Source organism: Sphaerodactylus townsendi, linkage group LG13, assembly GCF_021028975.2.
Source record: "Sphaerodactylus townsendi isolate TG3544 linkage group LG13, MPM_Stown_v2.3, whole genome shotgun sequence".
NCBI lineage: Eukaryota > Metazoa > Chordata > Lepidosauria > Squamata > Sphaerodactylidae > Sphaerodactylus > Sphaerodactylus townsendi.
The window spans coordinates 20,872,117-20,899,042 of NC_059437.1; the positions used below are offsets into that span (position 1 = coordinate 20,872,117).

Consider the following 26,926-nt stretch of genomic DNA (forward strand, 5'->3'; position numbering starts at 1 on the left):
GTGGCCAAAATTATCCACTGATATTTAGGCAAGAATTACAGCAGTAGGACAGTTAAAAGCTGGTGGGAATATTGTCCAGAGGAAGTCATGGAAAATGAGAAGGTCAAGATCTTGTGGAGCTTTCGAATACAAATGGACAAAGTGTTGGCACATAATACACCAGACATCACAGTGATCGAGGATGAGAAAATGACCATCATCGACATAGCAATACTGGTGATAGTAGGGTCATTGAACAAGGACATGAGAAGGTCACTAAATACCACAATTTGAAAATTGAGATACAGTGACAATGGCACAAATCAGCTGAGGTCATCCCAGTGGTAATCGGTACCCTGGGAGGAATTGCAAAAATATTAGGGCAGCACTTGAAACATCTTCAAATTGACAAAATCAACATTAGTCAAATTCAGAAGGCAGTCCTGATGGGATCTCCTTGAACACTACGCTGATACATTACTACTTCCTAGGCCTCTAGGTGAGGCTCGACTCGTAACCAGCTAAAGAACTGGCAGCTGTGTAATCAACCATAATAATGACAAGCAAGATTTTGCTTCCAGTGTTGTGTAGGCACATACACCTTTCTTTTGGCCTACTTTCAGCTCTACTCAAACCAGTTTACAGGTTTTTGAAGCATTACAAAAACCTCTTCATTACTGAACACTCCATGCTCCTTTCTCACATCACCATTAACTCCATGAAATAATTCCACCATCTGTTTCCATCCTCCATCTACAGTTAGTGAGGGTTGATTATTGTCATTTCAGAATATTACAGGAGGAACCAAAGCCTTTTTAACTTAAAACTTTTGTACCTTCTGACAGTGCCATTCAGAGAGATCCAGGGCATTGTTGCACCCCTATAAAGTCACACTGTTTCCTTTTTCCTATTTGGGAGGCCTGAACTCCGTGATAGAGTTTCTATGCCCTAAGGGACTAAAGCCCTGACATGGCCAGTTAAAAGATCCCAGGTAGGTGGTGCTGGAATGGTATTTTCTGGGCCTGTGACCCTGGGACAGTCACTGTCAATCAAAGAAGACACTCCTGAAGGAGGCAGGACAAAGGTCTGACTCTGAATGCGGAAGTTTCAGGTTCCCAAGTCCCCACCCAATGCCTCCTCTCTTTCTGCTGGCTGCTGAGAATTATGTCTCAACAAACATCTCTCCTGCTTCCCACAGGATTTGAAGGCTCTTTCTGAAAGGGATGAATCTAGCAGTTCTGCAAATAGCACGACAGAGCCAATAATTTATACAACTATCAGGAGAACAGAGCCTGAGAGCTATGAGCGAAGCAGGTGTTACTGACGGAAGATAGAAATGCCACTTAGAATAGCACAGTCCAAGCGGAGTTGATTTGTGAAACCAATTACAATAATCTCAGAATATTTTTGTTGTACTTTTTTTCATTTTGCAAAGGAAAACATTCACAGTGGAGCATTATTTGCTTCAGCCAGAGAGAAGCTTTGCAGCTGAACTGGGTAAAATTAAAATGATCTAGTGAATGTGTGCCTGGGTTCTTTTGCTTTACCTAGAGCTAGCTCTAACCATTTGCTTGCCCACTATCTGAACTTCAAAATTCAATTGTTCATAAGAAGGAAAGGCAATAAACAGTTAAAAAAGAGATGACTCTGGAGGATATTTGTTTGATATTTTGGATGTATGCTGTTAAAAGTAAAAACATACACACACACACACGCTATATGTTGAGTGTTGGCATTTTAAATTCTGAAAGCTGTAAAATTGCAATGTGTAAAATATATGTTAAAAAGTGGAACTATTTCTCAATGAAATATAAGGCTATTTAAAGGGAAGTAATGTAGTGAGAGAAAGATGATGCCTTAATCTTGGCACAATTTAAAAGGAAAATGCTGGAGGAAATGCTATAAAACAGAATGGATAGCTCAGCATAAGAATATTTCTGTTCATTATAATTTCTCATTTATCAGCTTCAGCTTAATGGCTTCAGGAGAAGGCATCATGCAGTAGGAAGTCCCACTGATTTCATCAGAACTGCTTTCCATGGAATGGTGTTGAGGGTTCCAAGCACAGTCTTAACTGGGTTTTGAATTTTTGTGGCAGGAAAGATGTACAGAGGAAAAATTGTGATCTCTGTGGAATATCTACCCTTAACAAAAAACATTTTGCTATACAGCCAAAAGCGGAAATGACACCCGTCGCTGTGGTAGCCAAACAGGTTGTGTGTGGAGAGGAAAGTAAGATTTGAATCTGGCTAATGATAAAGATAGAAGCAGTTGTTATGTGGATCCATTGGATGAATATGCTTAACATGTTGCCTTCAACTTCTTGGAAGATAATACAAGATAAAGATGTAACAACAATTTTGCACCATTAGGTGGAAATAATTTTGTATCAGTGGGAATTGTCTCTGTCAGGATAGTGCTTCCTCTGCCAATGAAATTGCTGCAAAGGTTTCTCTTGTCATCGCCTCCAGGTTGTGCAAGGGTCTTCTTATGTGTTTCTGTATTTCTTACCCTAGTTGAGATTCTTTTCTTCTTAGATTAATTCTGCCATCACAAATTCTCTTGTGAGATCCCAGATATAGGCAGTTTGGTTCAATGGATGTGCAAAATACATGGAACATTAAATGGACATTAGATGGTAAATGTTATAATGTTTCATGTTTCCTTTGAGGCCATCAATGACATGCTTTTTATTTATGACACTTTTTCTTCATTTTCTCCTCCATGAAATGTATTCTTTTTTCAGCATGTGTGCGTGCATGTGTGTGTGAAATTCAGCTCTTCAGGTATATATGAAATTAAATTCTTAGGAGTTTATGTGAATGGTTGCCAGCTCTAATACCAAGGTGGAGACTTAATAAGGTATGTTGTTAACTTAAACACTGCAAAAATGTCACACCAGCCAAAAGTACTTAGGGATGTGACCAATCCTAGCAAAGGATGTCTGAAGTGGATCAAGTAAATTGGCCAGATTAGCATACCAAATATATATGCAAAGCTTAAGAATGCTTGATGTCTTATGACAAGTTGAGAGCTGAACTAGGGAATCTTGGCATACCTCTGGATTTCAGTAACAATAGTACAGGCTGATGATTTGAGGGTCTGAGCAAAGTCCATATTGAATTAAATGGTCAGTGGCATGCAGGTGCCCTTTACACATTTGTAACACAAGTATTTTAATTTCTTGCAACTAGTTAAAATACAATTGTTGCAGTCTAGGACAATTTATTGGTTGTACCAAAAAGTGTAAATAATGTTGTTGTTAGAAAACATTTGGGTTGATCCTAAGGGATAATTAATAATCTTCTATAGCAATGAAATAATCTATGTGAAACACTTTGCACATGCTAAAAAGGTGTATTAGGCATGCTAGGCATTACTTTATTAGTAAAAGGAATGTTAAGAAAAGCAGATTATGAGGACTTTGAACTGTGCTCAGATACACATCCAAATTCTTCATTTTTAGAAAGTAATTTCATTTGCATATTTCTGCTATGTGCACTGGTACTGTATCACTATTAAAATACTTCTCGTTTTGTTAAGAAAGACATTTTATTATGATGGTCATTGTTAGATGCTCTTACAAACCAACTTTATTAAGAGAATCAGGTTGTTCCTCGTGTCTCTTGGTGCCTTGGAAAGGTTAAGCAGGATGAATGTCACAATTCATCAAGCTATTAAGATAAAGCTCTTTTGAGTGATTTGACACCTCTACCTTGTCATTTCAAACAACAGTATGATATACATCATCGAATGAAAGTCAAAGTGCTTAGATAGATTCAGTCATGCCCAAAGCCAAGGAGGTGTGTCTTAGCTAATCCATTTTGGAAGGAAGATACTGGCTTTAAGTCAGTGGTGGGATTCAAATGATGTAACAACCGGTTCCGAAAGGACTCAGTGGGATTACAACCAGTTCTCCAAACTAGACAAAAAATTAGCTAGCTATCGGTTCTACCAAATAAGTGCAAAAATACACATTGTGTTTATGCCATTTTTGCTGTAGTGTTGATCTGCTATTGCAGGGAGCTATTGCTACTATCAGCCTTTGGCCAACTTCTGTGATTTTTTTTTAATAGAAGATTAGTTCTATTTTGGTTTCTCTCTTTCACTTTGCCCAATCTTGGTATCAGAACTAATCTCTCTCTCTCTCTCTCTCTCTGGCCCTTTTCGCATGGTAGAGGCAGTGAACCCCCACCGGCCCCCACTAACCCCCCCCGGCGCCTTTCAGTCAGCCCCTCCACTCACCGTCATGGCCAGCGTTGCCCTGGAGGGCTGCAGGGACCCACCCACATTGCCCTCTGACCTCCAGGGGTCGGAGGGCAGCGTGGGCGGGTCCCTGCAGCCCTCCAGAGCATCGCTGGCCATGATTGTGAGTGGAGGCAACGGGGGAAGCAGCGTCTTCCCAGTGGTGCGGTTCGCACCGCACCACTGGGAAGACACTGCTTTGCAAAAACCTCACTTGTTTTGTGAGGTTAAAAGCGGCAGCTTCATACCGCTTTCAGGTAACCAGGACAGCGCTGCTGCACGACATTTTTGCCGTCCCTGGGCCTCTGTATATCACCCATGCGAAAAGGGCCTCTGTCTCTCTTTCTTTTAGATTAGATTTCTGGCCATTGTAAAGCCAAAAAATGGGGGGGGGGATCAGAAGAGGAGGGATCATACAATCATTTCTTACTGGGATAGAAAGCTAGCCCAGATAGAAGCCCCTCCTTGCCCAGTGTCTGACCATGCGTTCACTACTCAATAAACTTTCTGTGATTAATCAAAGTTCTTTCAAGCACAATCAAAGTCTTTCACACTAGCCTTTTTTAGAGGATTCATGCCCATACATGGTGAAGTTCCAGTTCATTTCCTACCTTGGACTATTTGAAATTTCCATGAAAAGCCCACTTCCCAAGATTGTCTCCACACACATCTCTTTTACTTTATTTAATATAATTCCCAGGGTCCCAAACCCAGAGCTCCTTCTGTCCTTTGCTCAGTGAAGTGATACATCTGAGCCCTCATCTGGCCCCTCTTCTATCTTTCAATATCTGGAAAGAAAATTATTATTTATTTTTTAACTTCTGCTGCTTATTTTATAATCAGGGAAATAATTTTTGTGACTAATTTCAAACCACCCATGTATGTACAGCTGCTTAAGACCCACAACAACAAGATATGTTTAAGGATGGCTCAGGTCATTTATGCACTAGCAGTCTCCTTCACATTGAGGATACATTCCCTTCAGGTTTGACTGTCAGTTACACACACATTTTCCCCTCTTTCACAGTCGTCTGCCCTCAGATCAGAGAATCCTCACAATTTCCAATAGCTCTGAAAGTGCACTTTTTCCTCCACCTTTGTAGTGCAAGTGAAGGGGATCAGCATGCATTTAACTTTCTTCAAAGTGTTCTTGTTCCTCCCCACCTTCCACCATCCACACCACAGTAGTTCCTCCCACTCTTTGGGCTACTTTTAATTTCAGAAGGACCATAAGAGGCTTCTTGTTTTCCCCACACTGAGGAGAAATTGTCAAGAAACCGACATGGTCTAGCAAACTAATTCTAGACCAAAGATGGCAGGGAGAAAAAAATGGTAAACAACCTCCCCAAATGGAGGTTGCACCGAAAGAACAAGGTAGTGATGGGCAGCTAGGCTAGGGATCAGCTAGGCTAGGGACATTCACAAGGGGAGAATCCCTATACAAATAAAAATGCATAATCTTCAAAAGATTACGAAGAAGACAATCTTGAAAAAAACTGAGGCCTTTTGGGGGGGAATTTTGGAAGAAGATATCCCTAATCAATACAGATCACTATATGTCTACGGCAACAAGGTATGTTATATGCACAAAAATGGAGAGATAACAAGATACCAATAAAAGACGACTGGATTTTGAAAGTCACAAAATACTCAGAAATGGCAAAGCTGACATCGCGATTGAAGAACAATGGTATCGACAACATTTTAAAAAATTGGGAACCTTTCATAGAATATTCAAACAGAAAAACAATAGCAGGGTTTGACATTTAAAAGAAAACAGCAGAATGGAAATACTTTTAAACAAAAATAGTTGAACTAATGTTTTTAATTATATGCATGAATCTGGAGTTAATTTTTAATCAAAGATGAGATAGCTGGAAGTCACTGCAGGGTGCGTAATGGGTTGTGATTTGTTTTGTTTTTGTTGTTTATGTGTGTGTCTGTTTTTATGTGAGAATAGTAAAAATCATTTATTTCAAAAAAATGCCAGAAAAACTCACTGTGAAGCAAATAGCCACAGGATAAGTAGTGCGCGCATAAATGGTCTCACATTCTGTTTGTCAGTCATGGGCAGGGATCGGATTTTTCAGTGGACTTTTCCACTGGTTATGAGCAGCTCAAGCTCATTTGGTGGGTAACTTTGTCAGTGCATTAGAATGGTGCAGTACAATCGGCAGCATCAACCTTCCTAATGCCGCAACCCTTTAATACAGTTCCTCAGGTTGTGGTGACCCCCAACCCTAACATTTATCCATTGTACAGATGTAGAACACTGATGCAGAGAGTCTTAGGCGACCCTTGTGAAAGGGTCATTCGAACCCCAAAGGGGTTGCGACCCACAGGTGGATAACCGCTGATTAGCACATGGACGTTTGTGCAAAGTTCATTGGGAGCTGTAGTTCTTCTCCCCTTCCCCTGCACACATACACTTGCCATCACTAAATGTCCACAGTCTCAATCTAATCTTATATATCCCTATTCTTTTCAGTTCCAACAGGCTGTTGAGGCCTGAACTCCCAATTCCCAGGTGAGCGGAAAGTTCCTGCTTAAGGGCAATGAAGTTTCTGGTCCAAGCCACGGTATAATCCTCCTCACATGGCAATGTTATTCATAGATATTTGACATCAGCCTCTTTTTAGTGTGCTGTATGTAATCAAAGTGGCCAAAATGTTCCAAAGCTGGTTGTCTGAGACCACATTTCAGCTACGTGAAATCTTTATGTTTTCTCTGCTGAGCTCAGATAGTACCCACTTAATTTGATTTACATAAATTCTTTTTTGGATGTTTGTTGTAAACTAGAAAATATTCTAATAGAGAGAAGCAAATAACATCACAGGCTAAATGTTGTTCTTAAAGTATTAATATGTGTTATCTGAAAAAGAAACATTTTTCACTCGTTGATTTAATTATGGTTTTCATGACTTCAGCGCTAAGGGGAGGTAGGGAGAAATATATGTATACAAGTTTTATGAGAAATGAAAATATGTCTAATGGTCTATCTAGCACAATTTTTTTTAAAAGATAGATGTTTGGAGACTAACAGTGCCATCCAAAGCAGAGTTGCACTCTTCTAAGTCCATTGAAATTACTGAGCTTTAAAGCATGTAACTCTGCTTATGTTAGCACTGTATGACATAAAGAATCATAAATGGCTGATTTACAGTTGCATCGCTCTATCAATGAAGACCAGAGGTGAAATAATCAGTATAACTTATTTAGGTCATATTCAAGGTCCTCCCATATTTGCATAAAATGTGTAATTATTGTACTCGTTTGGACAGCACTGTTTGTTTAGTGTAGATCAACAAACATTCCTTGATCTAAAAACTTCACTAATTCTATACATCTGGGGGATGGAGTGAGTGTCTGTCCTTGAGCCACATGATCTGCTTCATACTGTTGAAACTTAGGCCCCTTCCACACACGCAAAATAATGTGTTTTCAAACCGCTCTCACAACTGTTTGCAAGTGGATTTTGCTATTCCGCACAGGTTCAAAGAGCACTGAAAGCAGTTTGAAAGTGCATTATTCTGCATGTGCAGAATGAGCCTTAGAGAGTGAGTGGCTTGTTGTGATGGTATGTTGACACAGTTGGCCAGTTTTCCCCTATGCCATATACTCTTTTATTCAAGTTTCACTGTTTTGGAAATAACCTCCACAACATGATCCTTTCAAGGCAGGGGAGAATGTATATTGGAATTTTCTTTGAGGTAGATTCCAGTGAGCATAATGTGAGTGTGTAAATACCACCAAGTCACAGCCAACTTATTTATTTATTTATTTATTTATTGGTCTTATACACTTCCCTTCCCCCACAGGTTCATGGTAGCTCCCCACGGATTCAATAAATACAGAAAACATTTCAAATACTTTTAAAACCATTTAAAACCCATACTAGGTTCAATGGCACTGATACAAACAACAGCTATTTAACAGGAGGGATGGAAATGAGATGGGGGACAAGCTGATAGAAAACTATAGCTGCCTCAACCATAGTCCTGGTGGATGCAGCTCTGTCTTACAGACCCTGAGGCACTGAATCAGATCCCACAGGGTCAGGGTCTCACTGGACAGAGTATCATGTTTACGTTGATGGTTCTATGTTGATGTAGAGATTAAATGCACAAGTCACTTGCTGTACTACTTGTATGTTGCTTAACATATCGTGTAGCCAAGGTATAGTGTTTCTTTAGTTTTGAGCTGCATTGACTAATCAACAGCCAAGCAGCCATTTGGAGTGCCATATTGATAGAAGATGATACAAGGCCCACTGTCATATTTGACCCCAGTAGTTATCTTCCCTCCCTTGCCACTGCAGTAGCACTGTGACCTGTCTGATAGTCAGCAAGGGTGGCACTGGAAGGAGGGTATTTGTGATGCAAAATGTGTTCAGCAAGCTCTACTGCCAGTGTCACACTGAAATCAGACCTGGGTTGACAGCATTGATGAGATTCTCTTCTATAGCTGCAGAAGCTGGATTCACCTTTTGGAACATATTTTCTAAAAGGGTAATGAGCCTGAAATAAGGGGACCACCCCCGCCCCCACAAACCTAGATAGCTGTTATGGCAATCTTATCAGCCATTAGTTTCAAGACTTGATTTAAGCCTGACACCGGGTAAGGGAAAAAGCTTCCCCGTGCAATTTTGCATGGGCTCAGCATCTTCTTCAAAACCTGTGCAAAGCAGCTGTGTGTGCTTAGGTAGCATGCTAGCACAGTCCTTGGCTGTGTGCATCAGTTTAAATGAGAGGCTAAGTCCTTGCAGGGAAGCACAGGGATGGGCTTTTGGCTCAACAGCATTATCTGTAAATCAGCCCTAATTAAGGGACCTGTGATAAGCTTTGAGTTGAGCCACCAGGTGTCCCAAAATGCAGTTTAAAACTACCCTCATAAAGTTCAGGTATACACACAAAATGGAAAGTGCCCCGCAATTGCAGAGCAGCCCTGCCACAGACATTTTCCTTTCATCTAGTGAAAATTTATTCCTTGATTAACCTGGCTGTCTACCCGCATTACAGATCCCGGGGGACGTCACCGGTGGTGTTATCCCGCTTATCCCAGATGGCAGGAGGTCTCAGTCAGGATTGAACACATTTGTATAATTACCTCCACTTTGTCTCTGCCATTAATCCTGCTCAGGATTTCATTGTGTCTTTTTAAAAAAAACAGATTTTTTTTAAAAAAATTGTCAGTGTTAACCTCCAGCTTCAAAGACAATTCAGATCCTCATTAATTACCCGAGTAGGCAAGAAACAAGGGGGGCAGGTTTCTGTTTGCATACCTTTGAAAACTTGCTACAATGTGGGTGGCAAGAGACTGTTTAAGCAAAGAAGAGAGAAACAGGGAGTTGTGTTTTGAAGTGCAGAGTACTTTTTTCCTTTCTGTACTTGAACCCCAACTTTACCCATGAAAGTTCCCATTTTGAGGCTTTTACGTGCATAAAAAACAAGAGGATGTTGCTTATTTTGATGGGATTTGGTAGCGACTCAGATATTTTCACTATGATCGTAAAGTTAGGCTGCATGCAGAATTGATTCATTTCACCCCCTTTTGAAAATGTTTGTTAAGTCTTGTAAAAGCTGTCAAGCATATTTGTGTTTCGCACAGATTATTTCTTAAAAACTCATGAAGAGATTATTATGGTAGCGGGGAAGTCAAAGGGCAGTGGAAGGCCACATGTTTGGGGGATGGAGAGAAATATGGAACAAAAGTATAATTTGGATCTGAATCAGATGCGGCTTCCCAAAGAGATGTTGCTAGGACCATGACATGCATAGGGTTGCAAACTCTGAGTAGAAACATTCCAGGAGATTTAGGGGTGGAGGCTGGGAAGAGTGGGGTTTGGAGAGGGAAGGGAGCTCAACAGGGTGAGTCCACCTGTTACCAGTGAGACTTGAGTTGTGATGGGGGAGCGGTATATCTTCAGAAGTGATGGGTCTCAATCTGTCACATCTCCCCTACAGGGTGTCCTAAAAGTACAAGCCAAACATGGTCACTGTGCAAAACCTGCCTGGGCACATCTCCCTGTCAGTCATTGAAATGTACAACATGTTTGACTTTTGCTTCTGTATGTCTATGGGAAGAGTGGCTTGTGGCTGTGGAAAAGGCAAAGTTCAAGAGATCTACACTCTGCCATTTTCCCAAAGCATCAGGATGGTCCCAGAGTACCAGGTAACACTGAATGAGCTTTTAGAGTGATTTCTTGTTTCCTGATGGGAGAAGCACATGCCGGGAAGGGCAGCAGTAATTCTCTCTTGCTCTGTTTAGTCCTGCTGATTCCTTCAAGCATCTCATTCTGCTCTCTCCATTGTCTCTTCCCAGGAAATAGGGAATCACCATAGAAGAAGAGGAAGAGTTTGGATTTATACCCTGCTTTTTTCAATTGCAAACAATCTCAAAGAGGGTTACAGACTCCTTTTTCCCTTTCTCTCCCCACAAAAGACACCTTGTGAGGTAGGTGGAGCTGAGAGAGTTCTGAGAATTGTGGCTAGTCCATGGTCCCCTAGCAGGCTTCATGTGTCAGAGCAGGCAAACAAATCCAGCTCACCAGATAAGAGTCTGAGATTCATGTGAAGGAGTGGGGAGTCAAACCTGGTTCTCCAAATTAGAATCTACCTGCTCTTATCCACCATACCATGATGGCTCCTCCTGTGATCTTGCAGGGCGCTCTGGGACTATCACTCTTTTCCTGGCACAAATTCCTTCAGCCTCAGAAAAAAAAGGTAGTGATACAAGTGTGTCAGAATGAGCAGGGCTGTGGTTCAGTGACAGAGAATTTGCTTTGCATATAGAAACCTCCTTACTCATTGCATGCGGATGTGTGGAGACTCGTTCCAATAATGACCAGGACACATCTTTTTGTTGGAAAAGAAATTGGCCGCAGCCCAATTTATTCAACGTATTCTATAACCTTGAAGCTGGGCGACCATAACAGAGCACATCCTGACCCCCAGGCAGCAAGCCGCTAAACCTAATTATAGGGCAGCCCCAGCTGACCCCTTAGGCACTTCGGACAGCACCGCTGTCCAGCACATCCCCCAAGGGAACTGAAACAGGAAGTTACTAGGTGCCACGTGGATGCAAACCCATTTTGTGACACCCCTTCCTGCCGGGCAGCGAGCTCTCAGCGCGGCCCCAAGGCTTGCCCTCACGAGCTCTATCGCCACCACGGACCTCATATGGAGGCCCCCGATGTGGGAAGGTCCAGCATGCAAGCTACTGCCTTCCCAAATAGGATGTGTTCTTATGCCCAAACCGCCCAGTGAACTGCAACAAAGCGTAACAATAAAGAAACCCCAATAACCATTCAAAATGGGAGGGAAGGGAGGGCCTTTTCTGCTGCCGCCTTGAAAGAGGACAGTCCCTGCTGGTGCAGCCTCTTATAGGCTGTCTGGCCCCAGTCACGTGCCGGTACCCAGCCACGTGACTGTCTCGGCCAGCCGGCAGGTAGGGGAGGATTTCCACTCCTTCCTCCTCCGTTGCAATGGCGCCGCCAGGCTGAAGCCTGGGGCGCGCTTTCTCTCCCCATTTATAGGGTCTGGTAGGAGGTGATATGAAAGTCCTCTACCTGAGACCTTGGAGAGCTGCCACCAGTCAATTAATTTTTTTGATTCGATGATAATTGTGAATGTGATGCCGGTGGAGCCCCGGGGCCATTTGCATGGTGAGGTGCGAGCGGCCCCAGAGCAGCCATGGCCCACAGAGGCACCTCAGAGGCACCTCAATTCCCCCCCCCACACACACACACTTACCTTCCAGGGGTCAAAGAAAGCATGGGCTTCCCATCCCTGTGGAGCTCTGGGCTTCCCCATCCCTGTGGAGTTCTGCAGGGAGAGAAGGTAAGTGTGGGGGGAATGGAGGTGTCGAAAAGCGGTGCCTCCAACCCAGTGCCAACCCAGTTTGCACAGCGCCAGCAGGGAAAAGTCTCCCTCACTGAGCGAGGCAGGAAAACAGTGTTTCCGCCCTGGCGGGGGGGGAAGCACGATGCTGCCTCGTTATGGAGGAGACAGCCATGTGAACAGCGCCTCAGGGGTGGCGTTTTTACCATCCCTGGAGTACTGGTTTTGGCCCATGCGGAATCCGCCTCTGTGAGCAATGGAGTGAGTACCAATGCTTTAAACTTTTAGGAATTTAAGCAAGTCAATTTCTCCCTCTTCTTTTAAAAGACATTCAGTGATTCTCAGCATTCTGTGCTTTCTCAAGAGCAATAAAATGTGTCAGTCTTCATTAGATGTTTGACAAAATTTACAAAAAAAATGGGATACCTGGCCAGTCCCACAGTATTCACAAATGTGTACATCGAATACAGCACCCGTTTTGTTGACCTATGGATAAGCTTGGGGTTGCCAACCTCCTTGAGGGTGGGGGTGGAGATCTCCTGGAATTACAACTGATCTTTAGGCTAAGGAGACCGATTCCCTTGGAGAAAATGACTGCTTTGACAGATGGACCTCTGTAGCACTAGAGGACCATCCCCTTCTCAAACCCTGGGCTTCCTAGGTTCCACCTCCAAATCTCCAGGAATTTCCTGACTCTGAGTTGGCAACTCTAGCATAAGTGCAATGTACCAAGTTAGTTATTAGAAAGACTGATGATGACTAATTACAGTATGGTGCACAAAGATGAATTCTTCATGTCTAGTGCATCTTTCAAGTTTGTTGAGAGTTAAAGTGTATTCAGAGTGGTAATTAGTCAGTGAAATAAGTGGATGTCTTTATGTAATGATGTTTCATGTATGCAAATTGCCATATATACATTTATTTATTTAGAAAATGTGTATATTGCCTCTCTAGAATCTGTTCCAGGTGGTTCATAAAAAAAAATAAAATGAAGCAATACCAACAAATGAATGAAATGATAAAATTCAAGCCAGTTAAAACATTTTAAAAAGTCATAGCCGTAACACCAAATGATAAAAACCTGCCAAGACATTAAGAACAACATAAAATAAATGAGCAGTCTAAAAATGATATTGATAAAGCTGTTCTCAGGCGCAGAGCCAACCACAAAAGAGAACCAGTGTGGGGTAGTTGTCAGAATGTAAGACCAAGATCAGGGAGTGCCAGATTTCCATCCCCACTTCCCTGTGGAAGATCATTCATTGGGGGTCCTTAGCAGTGGTGGGATCCAAAAATTTTAATAACAGGTTCCGATGGTGGTGGGATTCAAATAGTGGCGCCGCCGCACACACGCACCTCCAGTCCCTATTGGGCAGGGAGGTTGCTGTAGTAACCCCTTCTCGGCACTCAGAAAAAAATTAGTAACCACTTCTAGAGAAGTGGTGAGAACTGGTTGGATCCCACCTCTGGCTTAGGCCATTCACATGTGACCCTTGGTCCAACTGACTAGAAATTTGGGGATAATTTAAAGATGAGGTCCCAGCAGCTTCTCTACAATGTTGATGTCAGTATTTTAACCCCCTCCCAAAAATTTCCAATGGGTAATAATAGAGCCAAAAATATCAGACCCTTCCCCCCCCCCCCCAAAAAAAAAGATCAGAACAACATACTGGTATTTGGAACCTCAAAACCCAGGAATACTTATATATATATTTTCAGTGCCAATATATCCAGTTATTCTGGAGGGCTGACAACAGTATGTAGAAGTCAGGCCTTACCCTGGTGTACCTCCTAGTCACTATTCACACATTTACTACCTCTGATCATGGAGTTATGTGTAATATCTTTGCTGGACCTATTGTCCATGAATGTATCTAGTCCCTTTTTAAAGTTTGTGGTCTTCCAATGTTCCTTCTAAACATTACCCAGAGCTGCATGGAACTTGAGCTACCTGCGAGAGCTCATCCTGATAGGTGGCCCCTTACCTGCTCAACACCAACCCGGTGGCCATGCGGCCACACACCTACACAGCTCACAGGAAATGTTGGCCTGTCCTGAACCTACTGCCCATCAACTTAAGTGGTTGCCCTCAAGTTATAGTATTTTGGGAAAAGGAGACTAGTAGAATACAAATGAAACACTATCTGTAGAACTGGTCTAAAGGGTATGTTATTTAACCCCTTTGACAGATCATTTGATAGAGCCACAGTGCCAAAATTTCACCTGTTGCATTTTGAGGAAAGCATAGTTATTCTTTGGAAAACCTGTGGTTCCCTTGGGGTGGGAAACCAAGTCAGCAAATCTGGTTAATGACAAATAGTCTGGAGTTTGACCACATTTATGATGTAGATTAAGTGGCTTGTGCTTTTGCTTCTCGATACATTGTTGTATTCTGCTCGGCATGGAGAAAGGGCAAGCCATGTATAATGAATTTGATTAAACTTCTGGCAGAATCTATTTGCATGTCATAGTCTTGCAGCGTGTTGCAGGGCAACTTCCTGAACTCCACTCTCATTAATAACATTTGCTCCTAGAGGCACAATGTATTCTTTGAGCTTTACCCAAGTCTTTGAAATTTCATTGCTGTTTGAATTAACCTCAAAATACAAAGGAGGGACAGGGTGTGATTGAAGCTCTACTTAAGATTTACCAATGGCTGCTTTCTGCATTGGGCTTTCCATGGTCCCAGTCCGCCTTATATAGGCGGCTTGCTCCACCCAAATGCCCGCGTGCGTCAGCGCGCAATTGCTGGGTGGTGAGGCCAGCCGTTCAACTGCCTAGGGACATGCATGCTCTCTTTTTGGAGCGCTTACCACGTTCCCTGCCCCCTGTCGCAATTACAGGCCTAGTTGATTCTAGTGCCGTTATTTAATTTAATATGGGATTCTGAGATTTGATAGCATCCCTAATGATATTTAATCTGGTGTCACAATGCATTTTAAAATTTCTGTATAGTAGAATGTGCCAGTTATTGCAGCACTGAAGACACCAAAATACTACCAGTAAACCACTGCAATATCTTTTCTTTTCCCCTCTCTAAATACTGACTTTTAAAATGTGTTTTCTATACATCTTCTTATATGATGAAAAAGAAATAAATCTCACTTTGTATCTAAAACAACTAATTTAATTCATTAAGTAGCTTTTCGTAGAATGAAGCTGGAATTTTTTAAATGATTTATAAGATGCTCTTTGATTCTTTGCAAGCATTAGAGAGAATGAAGTGATTTTGAGTTAACAAGCTATCCATTTGGGAGAGTAAACCTTTGAATTAAGCTGCCATTTCGGAAACTGAAATGAGTTATTTTTAAATGCCATTTATTCATTTCAAAAATTTGAGGTTCGACTTCTTAATGGAGGGTGGATGCATAAAACGGATAGTTGTGGGGGATTGACGTAATTCCTAGGGCCGTGGTGGTGAACCTTTGGCACTCCAGATGTTATGGACTACAATTCCCATCAGCCCCTGCCAGCATGGGGATCTGATGAGAATTGTAGTCCATAACATCTGGAGTGCCAAAGGTTCGCCACCACTGTCCTAGGGTAACTCCTGAAATTTTCGAAGTACCACTTTGTCATTAACTAATACAGAGAGAGCAGTTGATTGTGAGCCTGTGATCATTGCACAAGTGTTGAAGTCAAGCTTCCTAAATGGTGTCCAGTGCATTTTGTAATCCCCAGCATTCATTCTGGAACAGACGCGCTTCTTTGTTATTGGTTTTTTGCTTGCACTGTCAAGTTTATCATATCCACACATGTGTTTTTACTTGCCCAAGATCTTGTGGAATCAATTTCTGGGCCCTATTGTCCATAAAAAGGAAAGTGCTAAATGTTGCAAAAGATCTTTCACAAGCAGAATTGCGCTAAGTCAGTTTATGTTTCCTCTTACACATCACAAGCCAAAGTATGTAATGAAAAATAACCTATAAAGCCAACATTGAAAAACAGAAGCCTTCCCTCTCCCCCAAACATCCCAAAACAGCGAACCAAAATGGTTGAAAAAATAATGGACCCATATAGAAGGAAACAAAATAAGGGAAATTTCCTTCTGCCTTCCAACAGTCAGTCAGGCCTGCCTTAGAATGACTTAGAAGCAGAATTTAAAAAACAGCTAAGCAGATTGGAGCAGGCTGGATACAGAGTGGCTGGGGTTCATTAGAGGAGGAAGCAGATTTAATATCTATCCTGACAATTTTCCAAATGCATCCCTTTACCTTCTAAGTCAGTGTCTGCTATTCATGCCTTTGGGAGAAGTCACAGGTGAGGTGTTTTAGCTTACATATAGAACACTGGTTTTGCATACAGAAGCTCCCACACTGAGTTCCCCAAGCCTCCAGTAAACAGGATCAGGTAGTAGGAGAAATGAATGACATCTGCTTGGGATTCTGGAAAGCTATAAACATTCAGACCACACACTATTAACCAATTGTCTGATTCAGTATCAGGAGGTGGAAATGGGACTGACAAAAGAACAAATCAAATGTCAAAGTGTACTAGTGCAACCCACAAGATGGGGGGACACAGATTTGCAGCCATTGTGAACGGTGTCACTGTGGTGCAGCTGCACCACTTCTAAAAAGGTTTCAGGTGGTGCAGGAAACAGAAATGACAGAAAAATCCCTGGCTGCCCAAAAAAACCCTTTGAGTTCAATAGGCTATGCCACTCTTTTTGGAGTGGCAGCACTAAGTTGGCGGCTGGCAAAGGGGATCTTCCTGGACTGAAAATCTTTTGGAAGCAGACTAAAGTCAGCTCCACCCCCGGGAACACTCTTAGACCATCCCCACCTGTACAGGTTCCTGTGCTAGAGGAACATCAGCACAGAGGCAATTTCTGGGGTTGGGTGTTGCATAGCTATGTGGTGCCCTGCTGCCAGTATATTTGCCCTCCCACTGGTGTATTTGCCCTTTACACTGGTAGAAGGGGCACTAGCATTGGCACACCTTTGCATCACTTCCAGGAGACAATTCACCCTCCCCACAATGGACTGCACTGTAAGTCCATGAGAATAAGGCTGCATCATATCAAAGGTCCAGCACCCCAATTTACCCAGTAGCCAAGAAGAGGCCTCTGGAAGGCTAATAAGCAAGGCGTCCTCCAACCATAACTTCATACTGTTATTCAGAAGGTGATGGCTATTGATTATGGAAGTTGCATTCAGTCATTGTGGTGACAGCCATTGAGGGACATGTCCACCATAGTTTTTCCAATGTGTTTTTAAAGCCAACTAAACTAGTGGTCATCACTCCATTGTGGCAGTGAATGCCACATAATTAAAAATACTTGATATGACACTTTCATGTACGTACTATTAATTAAAAATACTTCTACATTTACTAAATAAAGGATTCAAAACAAAGCCAGTCACGTTCAAAGCAGCTCACCAAAGATAAAAAGAAATCAGTGTAATGCACAGCTGGGCTCTGAGAAGGGAATCGGGATTGCTTTGGCATTGACACAAAGGACTTTTCAATCAGCAGTTTTAAAACTCAGCTTTTGATATACACCAGGCAAATCTCTTTGTAAAATTCAGTGAATGTATTTCAGCTGTTGGCCCACAGTCAAAATGAGGTACCTCTGTGTTACCCCCAAAATTTAGAAAATCAGCTTATTTGGATGGGGGAAAATAGTTGGTTAAATCCAGCTACGGGTGGTCTTAGTGATTCTGGGGCCCTAGACAAAATTTCAGAATTCAGCCCCAGACTAACTGCCCCTCCTTAGTGGGCCCAAAGAAAAGATGGCCCTCGCACTGTATGAAGTGGCTGGAAAGCCAACTTCCAAAGCCCCAAATGGAGTTAGCCCTTGTGGCCTGGATGAGGGGGTTGTGAAGGGCTGTCGCTTCAAGTAGTTGGCCTGGGCCCTAGACAGGATAGGGGTGAGTGGCAATGGAGGGAGACTGCTGTCTTTTCCTTCCCTTACCTTCAGGGGGAGGGGCTGTGGGTTGGCAACACCCCTTCCCCAACACAGGTCACAGGGCAGCTACCGTTGTTATCCATAAGTTAAGGTAAACTCTGAATCCAGCTAGCTTTTTCACTTAGGCCGTTTCCGCACGGCCTCCAGTCGCCCCCACGCCGCCAAGAGTTCTGGCGGCGTGGGGGCGCAAGCCCGTTCGCACGCAAGCATGCGAGCAGGCGAAGCGGAGGCCGGCAGGCGGCAGGCGGCTCCGCACGGAGCCGCCTCTTCCTGCCCACTCCACGGTGTCCTGGAGTAAAATGCCGTTGCCTGCTGGTCGCAGCCCGCCGCGCTGCCCTCCGACCCCTGGAGGTGGGAGGACAGTGTGGGCTCTGCGACGTTTCCAACAGGCGACGAAGAGGACAATCTGGCTGGCGAAGATGGAGACAGCATCTTCCTGGCGGCGCGGTTCGCACTGCGCTGCCGGGAAGACACTTCCTCCCCAACAACAACCCTTTAAAGGGTTGTTGTTTAGGGCGGCCTGACGCCGCCCTGTGGGGAGGGAAGCGGAGTCAGGTCGCCGCTGCTGCGTTGCAGCAGCAGCGCCTGTGCAAACGGCGGCCTGGGGGCGGCGTTTTTACCGCCCCCAGGCCGTCGTTAATGGGCCGTGCGGAAACGGCCTTAGCTTCATCTGGTTTTCCTCCTTGCTATATCCCAATTCCACATGCCATGACTCACTGAATATCCCATTTCCCCCTGCATAGTCCTTATGGGAATCAAAGGAGATCATTTTTGTATTAAAAAAAACTTATTGGATCCAGCCTCCTGCCAGTAATTGAGGTCTGTTTGTCTTTTCAGGGAATCTTCCTGTAATCACGCGCAACAGGCCACTTCTAAAGGAATGATTTAGCGACTTTCTGTCAACATAGGCATACCCCACTGGCTGTGATGGCCATTTCACTAGTACCATTTCAGTTTTGCCAGAGCCCCATGTGTTTGCCTTTGCAGTCTCAAGACCCAGGTGTGCATTCTATTGCTCCTGTCTCTTTGTATTCATTGGTTAAGTTTTCTGCAATTAAGCAGCCCTTCTTTAATTACTTGCATGAATCTGCGATTTTGAACAAAACCTACCCTCCCAAATACTGGGCTTGATGGAATACTTCTTTCTGTGCTTGCTGTTGTATGTCTATTGCTTTTTGGATAGAAAGGGTTGTGTGTGTGGGGTGGGGGGGTGTTATTATGTTTTTACATTGTGCAATGCAGGAGAGTTACATTTTGAGTCCTTTGCAACTAATTGCCTCTCAGATACCTTTCTAATTGAAGACGTATTTGCAAAGGATGACACCTTTTTAATAGTCCGGGTTTTTTACCTTGAGGCTGTGAAAAACAAGGCTGAGAAATACGTGAATGTGAAGTTGAGAAATAAGGTGTGAAGAACTGAATGGTAGGGAAATAAAGTGGTCCAGAAATGTGAAAAAAAATTAAGCTCAGTATTTTTGTTATCAGAGATGGTGGCAGCTTCATTTCCAACTCAAGAGTACAAATCACCAGGCCAGAATTAGGGGGGGGGGGCAGCCAAGGCACTGGCCTTGTGGGTACTGAACCTGATGGATCTTTCTCAACTCTCAACAATTCACTAAATGACTGGAATGACAGTTCTTCTAAATTTGTAAAAGAGGCACTGATGATCTACTTGGCCAAGTGGTTGCTTTAACTTTATTTTTTTGTTACTAATGCACAACGTTGGTGCTCATTCATCAAATGGTGTGAGGGATTGTGAGGTCATCAATATCATAAAAATGTTAAAGTATCACAAGATTGTGTTCCAGTTGTCATCAACTCACTCGGCTCATGTGTCCCCCATCTCTCTTCTCCAATCAGTTTTTTTAAAAAAAATGATGCCCATGGAATTCTTTGGCAAGTAGACCAAATGACTTTTTTTCCTGCTGACACCCAGTTCCTGTTTCCTGACTCTCTTTCTCTTGGTGAAATAAACAGTTGCCGTGGTTTCAGTGTCCCCAGTCATAATGGGGATATCAAATATGCTGCCTGGATTTGGCATCCTCTGGATCATTTTTGTAGATGCATACTTGATCCATATTTGAGAGCCAGAGCCTGAATGGTAGCAGACAAAAGATTCCACATTGGTTTTGTAAATAAGGGCAGGATCCTAGCATTATGCTAGGCCTCTACAAGCTACATGTTTCACGGTGCCTGCCAATAGCAGGAGCTGATCTACTACATCCCTATTCCCTTCAGTGCCTTCTTCAGTTAAAGAAATTTGATCACATACCAGCCATGATAGCTCCTGAGAGAACCATAAGTTAGTGCATGTTCCAACTGTGCTTGTTAAGTAGAGGGAGTTCTTTTTTTTTTCTGGTATCCACTAGCATTATTATGGGGATGGTGGAATTTCCTTTTCTGAAATTCCCTTTTTTTAGATATGGTCTTTGACCCCTGAAGTATTTCTCCTTTAGGTCTCCTTGCAGACAAATCAATGCACCCTTTTGTAACTTAAGCCTGTACAATCGTTTTACATTGCATGTCACAAGGTGATTATCTACAAGAAAAATAGGAAGGTTTGTGAAGGTATTGCCTGCCTCTGAGCATCTGCAGAGTGAAATTATGAAATTATACAGAAGCTCTATTTCTCTCTTAGAATTACTCTTTGATCAAAACAGAGTTAATTTGGGAAAAGAAATGGAAGGTTGTATTTCAGGGAAAAACTGATTAAACAGGAGTTAAGATAAATATCTCTTAACAAATCTAGTATCCACCCCTATTAAATAACCATTGTTATTTTATTCCCTTTTTTTGTAGGTGCTTTCTTACAATATCCTCAGTGCGAGATGCTGAAGTTCTGCATTGCATTGCATAACTTCACTCTTAACAGTTCACATCTGCTGGCATGTGTTTTGAGCTCTGAATAACCTTTTTGTAGGTAGGCCTGGCAGCCAGTGGGAGAACTGGGGGGCAGATGATGTCAGCGATAGGACTACTACCCAGAAGTGATAACTCTAGGAATCACCAGAAACTATGTGGTAAAACCATAGAGCTTCCAGTGATTCTTGAGCTACCCATTATCACTTCTGGACTGTACCCAGAATTAACATACTGTTACAGGGACTAGCAGTATTTTAATTTTATTTTCTCTCGCTTCTGCTTGCAGTTCATGTGGGACTGTCACTTGCATTCAGCCTAACTTACCTTGCAGGATAAATAGGGGAAGAGACAACAATTTCCATAATCCTGAGTTTTTTTCAGGAAGAGAAGAATAAAGCTGTGATAGACAGTTCCTAATACCTATTGCACTGTTGAATTCTGTACTCCACTGTCTGACTCGGCTCATGACATGCATACTTGTAGAAGTAAGTGAAACCACAGAGCCTTTGAGAATTTTGAGCACAAGAGTTTAGGGACGTAGGCTGCAACACAGATGCTCCTGAAATTATTTTCTTCCTCTAAAAGGTCTGGATGTGCTTTTAAAGTGGAGGAATCCTCCATTAGATTCCACATTTCCAAAAGTCTATACACAGTGTTGGACATGCACAAGTTGCAGCTTCAAGAGTCTGCTATTTGTTTGTTTCTCTTCCTTCTCCATACTACTGATGGGCACACACAAATTGATAGTACACTGCAAAAGACCAGTGTACATTACACATGGGTCTTTACATGTCAGGACTCTTCCCTGCCTTCCCCCCTTGGGTGTATGTCAGTAACACAAGGAGGAGAAAAGGTATAAATCAACTGAAGATATTGAAAACTAAAGCAAAGGGCTCATGCTCCAGTGCCAAAAGAAACTGGTGAAATCATCCTTGTTAAAGCAAAATGAACCCATTCTTCCCAATGCAGGAGGCCGGGTTGGGTGAGCAGCTGCAATGAGCATCACTGTCTGAAAAGATCTGGCCACCTTATTGAGGAACACATGTCCAAAGGAAAGATGGTTAATAGGAAGCTTATGCGTTCTTCGTCCTAACACTGGATTTTGTTATTTATTGCACTTATATCCCCCCGGCCTTTCTTTCAATGGGCAACTTGCTTATGTAAGATTCCCTAGAAGTCTCCCATCTAGGTAATGATTGGACTCCCACCTGCTTTTCCATTAGTCAGGTGCTGTATAATGTCTTCTGTAACCATATTCCATACACACGGTCTCAATCTCACTTCTCCATTTATTTTGACCCATGATTTCAACATACTTGGAAAGCTTGCCAGCATTTATCAACCACTGTGCCTAGAAGGCAATTTATTTGTGCATTTGAGTATGAGTTTTTTGAACGGATTTTCGATGGGTTTTAAAAAAAATCCTAAACCATGTATGATATTCAGATATGGATTTAGAACCCGCTTACTTGTCATTCCTTTTGTGATTTGGAAGGGGCAATCAAGTTGTTGACATGCACATCTTAACTGCAAAAGAAGTCTCTATATAGGTGCGTATGCTGAATCTCACAAAGGCTTTAAAGGATTTTATGTCCTCTTAGACAGCTGCTAATTTTTGCTGAGGTTTACATCTCTGGAGTTACATCTTGATCCAGCCAAGTCCCTGGAGGGTTGTGTAATCCAAAATGCTGTGGCAGTCCATCTAGAATAGCAACTTGTAAAAGTCCCTGCTTTCTCAGTCAGTGTGCATTATGTATGCATGTTATGCTTTAATATGTTATTACTAAATGCAATTAATTCTGGTTTTGAAATAGCATCTAAGCACTGGTGCTAACTAAATATAAATGGAGACTTCCTACCTCAGGGGTATGAACACAGAGGCACCTGTATACAGCATATGTTATTTAATATGAACAGCTTTAAATTATTCAAATCCAGCAGAGTGCACTGGAATCGAGGACATAATTCCTCCCAAGCTCTGTCATATACTTCTCATTGCCTAGTAATGATAACCTAACTCTTCCATAAGGAATCTTTAATAATATAGTGTCATGTCTGGGAATTTAACAATTGAGTTAGAGAATGATACAATCCAGTAGCTTAAGGAAACCCATTAAGCAAAGCTTGAATAAATCATTGTCAAAGAACACTGCTCTCTCTTTTAGCTGATATCTTCCTTCTTGGGCCCCCAGGCAAGTGATTTATAGGGGAAGATCAGATTTGTTAACAAATAACTGATGCTAGCAGCTCTGCTCTGCAAGAGTCCACAGTGACAAGTGATCTTCATGCTAGTTTTGCAACCAAAGGGTGGCTCTCCAAAATCATTAGCTTGCCCCCGAAATTGTGAATACGTATGAAAGAACAGTGCATGGACAAATCTCTGATTAGCCCCTACAAGCCTGAATATTTTGTTGCTCATGAATCTGCAAGAGTGTTACTTCTCACCTACCAGGATGCATACAAGTATATGTTCAGAAGTTGGGTCTTCCACAAGACCTAAACGGAGGTATTCCACCTGTGTCAACAAAGTTCATCTTCCTAAGATCAAGGGTCAACTCTGTGCTGAATATATTTTATGAGCAACCCTTTTTCTAAGTGGCTGACTTTTGTCTGGTAAAAAGTCTGCCTATGTTTGCTAGATAGATAGGATAGGATTTTGGATAACAGGTAGCCTCCAAATTCAAGGAATTGACTAAAGATACAGATTTTTCTTTGCAGTGCTTACTTGGGAGGTGGGGAGAGAAGTAACATATGGCAGACACTAATGTAATTCCCACTAGGGCTCTGCATTCACCTGAGCTAACCCACCCACCCACCCACCCACCCACCCCGGACAAAGTCATCCTGTTTTTTTTTTCATTTTTGGGGTGGGGGGACCAGGCATTTCAACAGAGCCGAATATCCAACAGCCAAAAAAAGCCAAATAGTGATTTGGCTTTTTTCAGTTTGTTGGCTATTCTGACAGTGCTGTTCTCAAAGCCCATAAAAGATAACAAATATTGAACCCCTCAAAAAATTTGAAGCCCAATTGCAAGACAGACAATTGGCCTTCATATTTTTAACCACCACCCCTTATCTTGGCTGGGTCTCTTGTGGGCAACAGGATGGTGGCATTTTTGAGGTGACAAATGGGAGAGCTGGCTGGTGCTCTCCTATCTGCTCAATGGATGTCATGCATTTTGCAATTGCATGCCAACCAAGGCTGGTGCAGCAGCCTACAGATTCTCTGTGGGGGAGGGTAGAAGTGGGGGAAGAAAGTTGCAATGGTTAGTAAGATTTCAGGTTAGGGACAACACTGCTCTTTGGCCAATCATAGAAGGTGTTTTCTCTCAGATTATTTTCAATTTTTTTTTCTGTGCTTGGCCGAAGAGTGTGCATTGGAAGCCTAATTCCATCAGACCCCATTCCTATCCAGACAGGAGTTTGAGAGAGTTGAGAGCAAAAGTTGGTTTTTGCTACAGATGGGGAAAAATCCACACCCCTCCTCTCCCCTCCCCACCATTGTTAACATAAATCTGCTAGTAAAAATGAAATAGTACCTTGGACAGCATTTATGAGGCTCAGAATATAACTATGCTTAGACAATCAGGACTGCCCTCTAGACTGATGCATTACTTCCTTACAGGCAATCCCTTTCTGTTTTGGAGCTAATTACATCTAGTTTTACAACTGCCATCTTAATACTTTCTGCATAACTTAATACATACTTACAACTTGCTTAATATGTACTGTAAGTATCCCAAAGCTCAATATCTAAATCCCCACATCTAACCAAGGAAAGAAATTATAGTTTGGGTCAAGAATTGGTTTTAAAATGCCACTACCATAGGTAGCTGCAAAACCGAAAGGGAAGAATGGCTATGGGAGATTATAAAGGGAGGGATACACAGGTCAGTGTCTCACTCTTCATTGCCTACCAGTGCTAGATGGTTGGACAGTATTATATCAGAACCGTAAACTAGAACTAAAGGGATTGAAGGAAGGCTGATAATATTTATATATCATCAGCATGAATAGAAAATTTTAAAGAGCCCAAAACAGTAAAAGCCGAGTTACTATTCGACTTTTTTTCCAGATGTTGGATATTCAACTCTGTTGAAATTCTCAGCCCCACCCCCCCAAATGAAAAAAGCCAATATGCTTTTGTCAGGTCATTTTTCAGCTCAGGTTTACCTGAATGCACAATCCTAGTGGGAATTACATCAGTGTCTACTCTAATTTACTTCTCCCCCCACTCCCAAAGTAAGCACTGCAAAGAAAAACATGTATCTTCAGGTTTGATGTTCCACAAGAAACAATCTGAGGTCTTGCCTAACATAAAAATCTTTCAAAAATCTGATTCTAGTTTCTGCTCACATACAATCTATCATAGAAGTTGCAGTGGTGTCATGTGATAGAAGAGGCCTGCTGGGTTAGACCTGTGGTCTAGGCTGTTTCACATAATGGTCCAACAAACAGGGCACATAGACCAATTCCTTCCCCTAATGTTGCTTGCTGGCACTACCGGTAGTATTTAGTGATTTTACTGCCTCCTAATATGGAGGGTTTGTTTTTTTTAGTTATCATGGTCAGTAGCTGTTGGTGGACCTCACCTCCATGAATCTGTCTAATCCCCTTTTATTTTATTACTAGCGGGGCCCGGCCACGTGTTGCTGTGGCTTATTGTGGTGAAATGGGAAAGGAACAGTAGCAGCAAATCAATTGCAGAGGCCAGTAGTACATGCTCATGCAAACACACAGCCTGATACTGTGCGATGTCATTGATGTGTGTGCCCGCATTCCTTGGGGGTGGGGAATGGAAAGGCACCCCTCCCACACATCTAGGCTGGCTGGTCATGATCTTTTACCTGGGAGTAAGTTTGGTTGGTGGCAATGGGTGTCACTTCTGAGGAAACCCTCTGAGGGGTGCGACGCAGCCATTCAAAGTATGTCAAGGTTGCTGTACCGAGCTTACTCCTGAGTAATGTATGCCTGGTTTTCTTAACTGTAACTGCAGTATTCAGGGAATCTAGGGTGCCTGACCCCTCCCTCCCTTCTCTTGCATGCCACCCCTCACTCTCTCCCCTCTCTCACTTCTCTTCCCTTGCATGCCTCCTTCTCCATCCCTTTCCTCACTTCTCTTCCCTTGCATGCCTCCTCCTCTATCCCTTTCCTCTCCCACCCTCTCTTCCCTTGCATGCCACCCTCCCTTCCCTCTCCCTCGTGTGTATGTGTGTGTATGTGTTTCACTTCCACTCAAGTTACTGCCTATGTACTGTTTCCACTGCTCATATCTGGCCATCTGAGTGAACATTCTAAGCAGCACGAACATTCTAAGGGTGACAGTTACACACAAGCAGCTGCATGTTCTTCACTATGGAGCGCCAGGAAAAAGGTGTTTTACCTGGGCAAGGTGTGAAATTTCAGGTATGTGAACATCTAAAAACACTCTCATCTGGCTGACTATGGCCACTTTCACACATGCAAAATAATGCACTTTCAATCCACTTTCAGTGCACTTTGCAGATAGATTTTACTGTGTGAAATAGTAAAATCCACTTGCAAACAATCATGAAAGTCAATTGAAAGTGCATTATTCTGCATGTGCGAAAGTGCCCTATAGTGGCTGGGAATTTTCAGAGGAATTGGCCCAGCAGTTACTGAATTATACTATCATCAACAAAAACACTGTTAGCTTTTTACATATATAGATTATTATTCATTTGATTTCTCCCCTGCCTTTTCCCAACCAAAGTTGGGCTCAAAGCAGCTAACAACCAATAAAATAAAGTTCAAATAAATACATCACACAGTGTAAAATCAGAGTTAAAAATAATTTCCTGTGGCAACATTAAAATTCCAAGCAGTGCTCTTACTAATGATGGTAGAACAGAAAAAAGAAAGAAAGAAATAGGGAGAGAAAAGGAACAGGAAAGTAAAAGAGGAGAAAGTAAAAGAGGAGGGAGAGGAAGGATAGGGCAGGGAAAGGAGGCCAACTAGAATGACACTTTTGCTGTCCTCAGACATAGGCCTGGTGGAACAGCTCAGTCTTGCAGGCCCTGCAGAACTGAGCCAGGTTCCACAGGACTTGGGTGTCACTTGATAGAGAGTT

General features: G+C 42.6%; 1 long non-coding RNA gene across 2 annotated transcripts in view; it reads right to left on the reverse strand.

Moving 5' to 3' along the window:
* LOC125442837 overlaps window positions 1-26,926 on the reverse strand; it is a 96,805-nt gene that overhangs the window by 58,455 nt on the left and 11,424 nt on the right. The window lies entirely within an intron of this gene.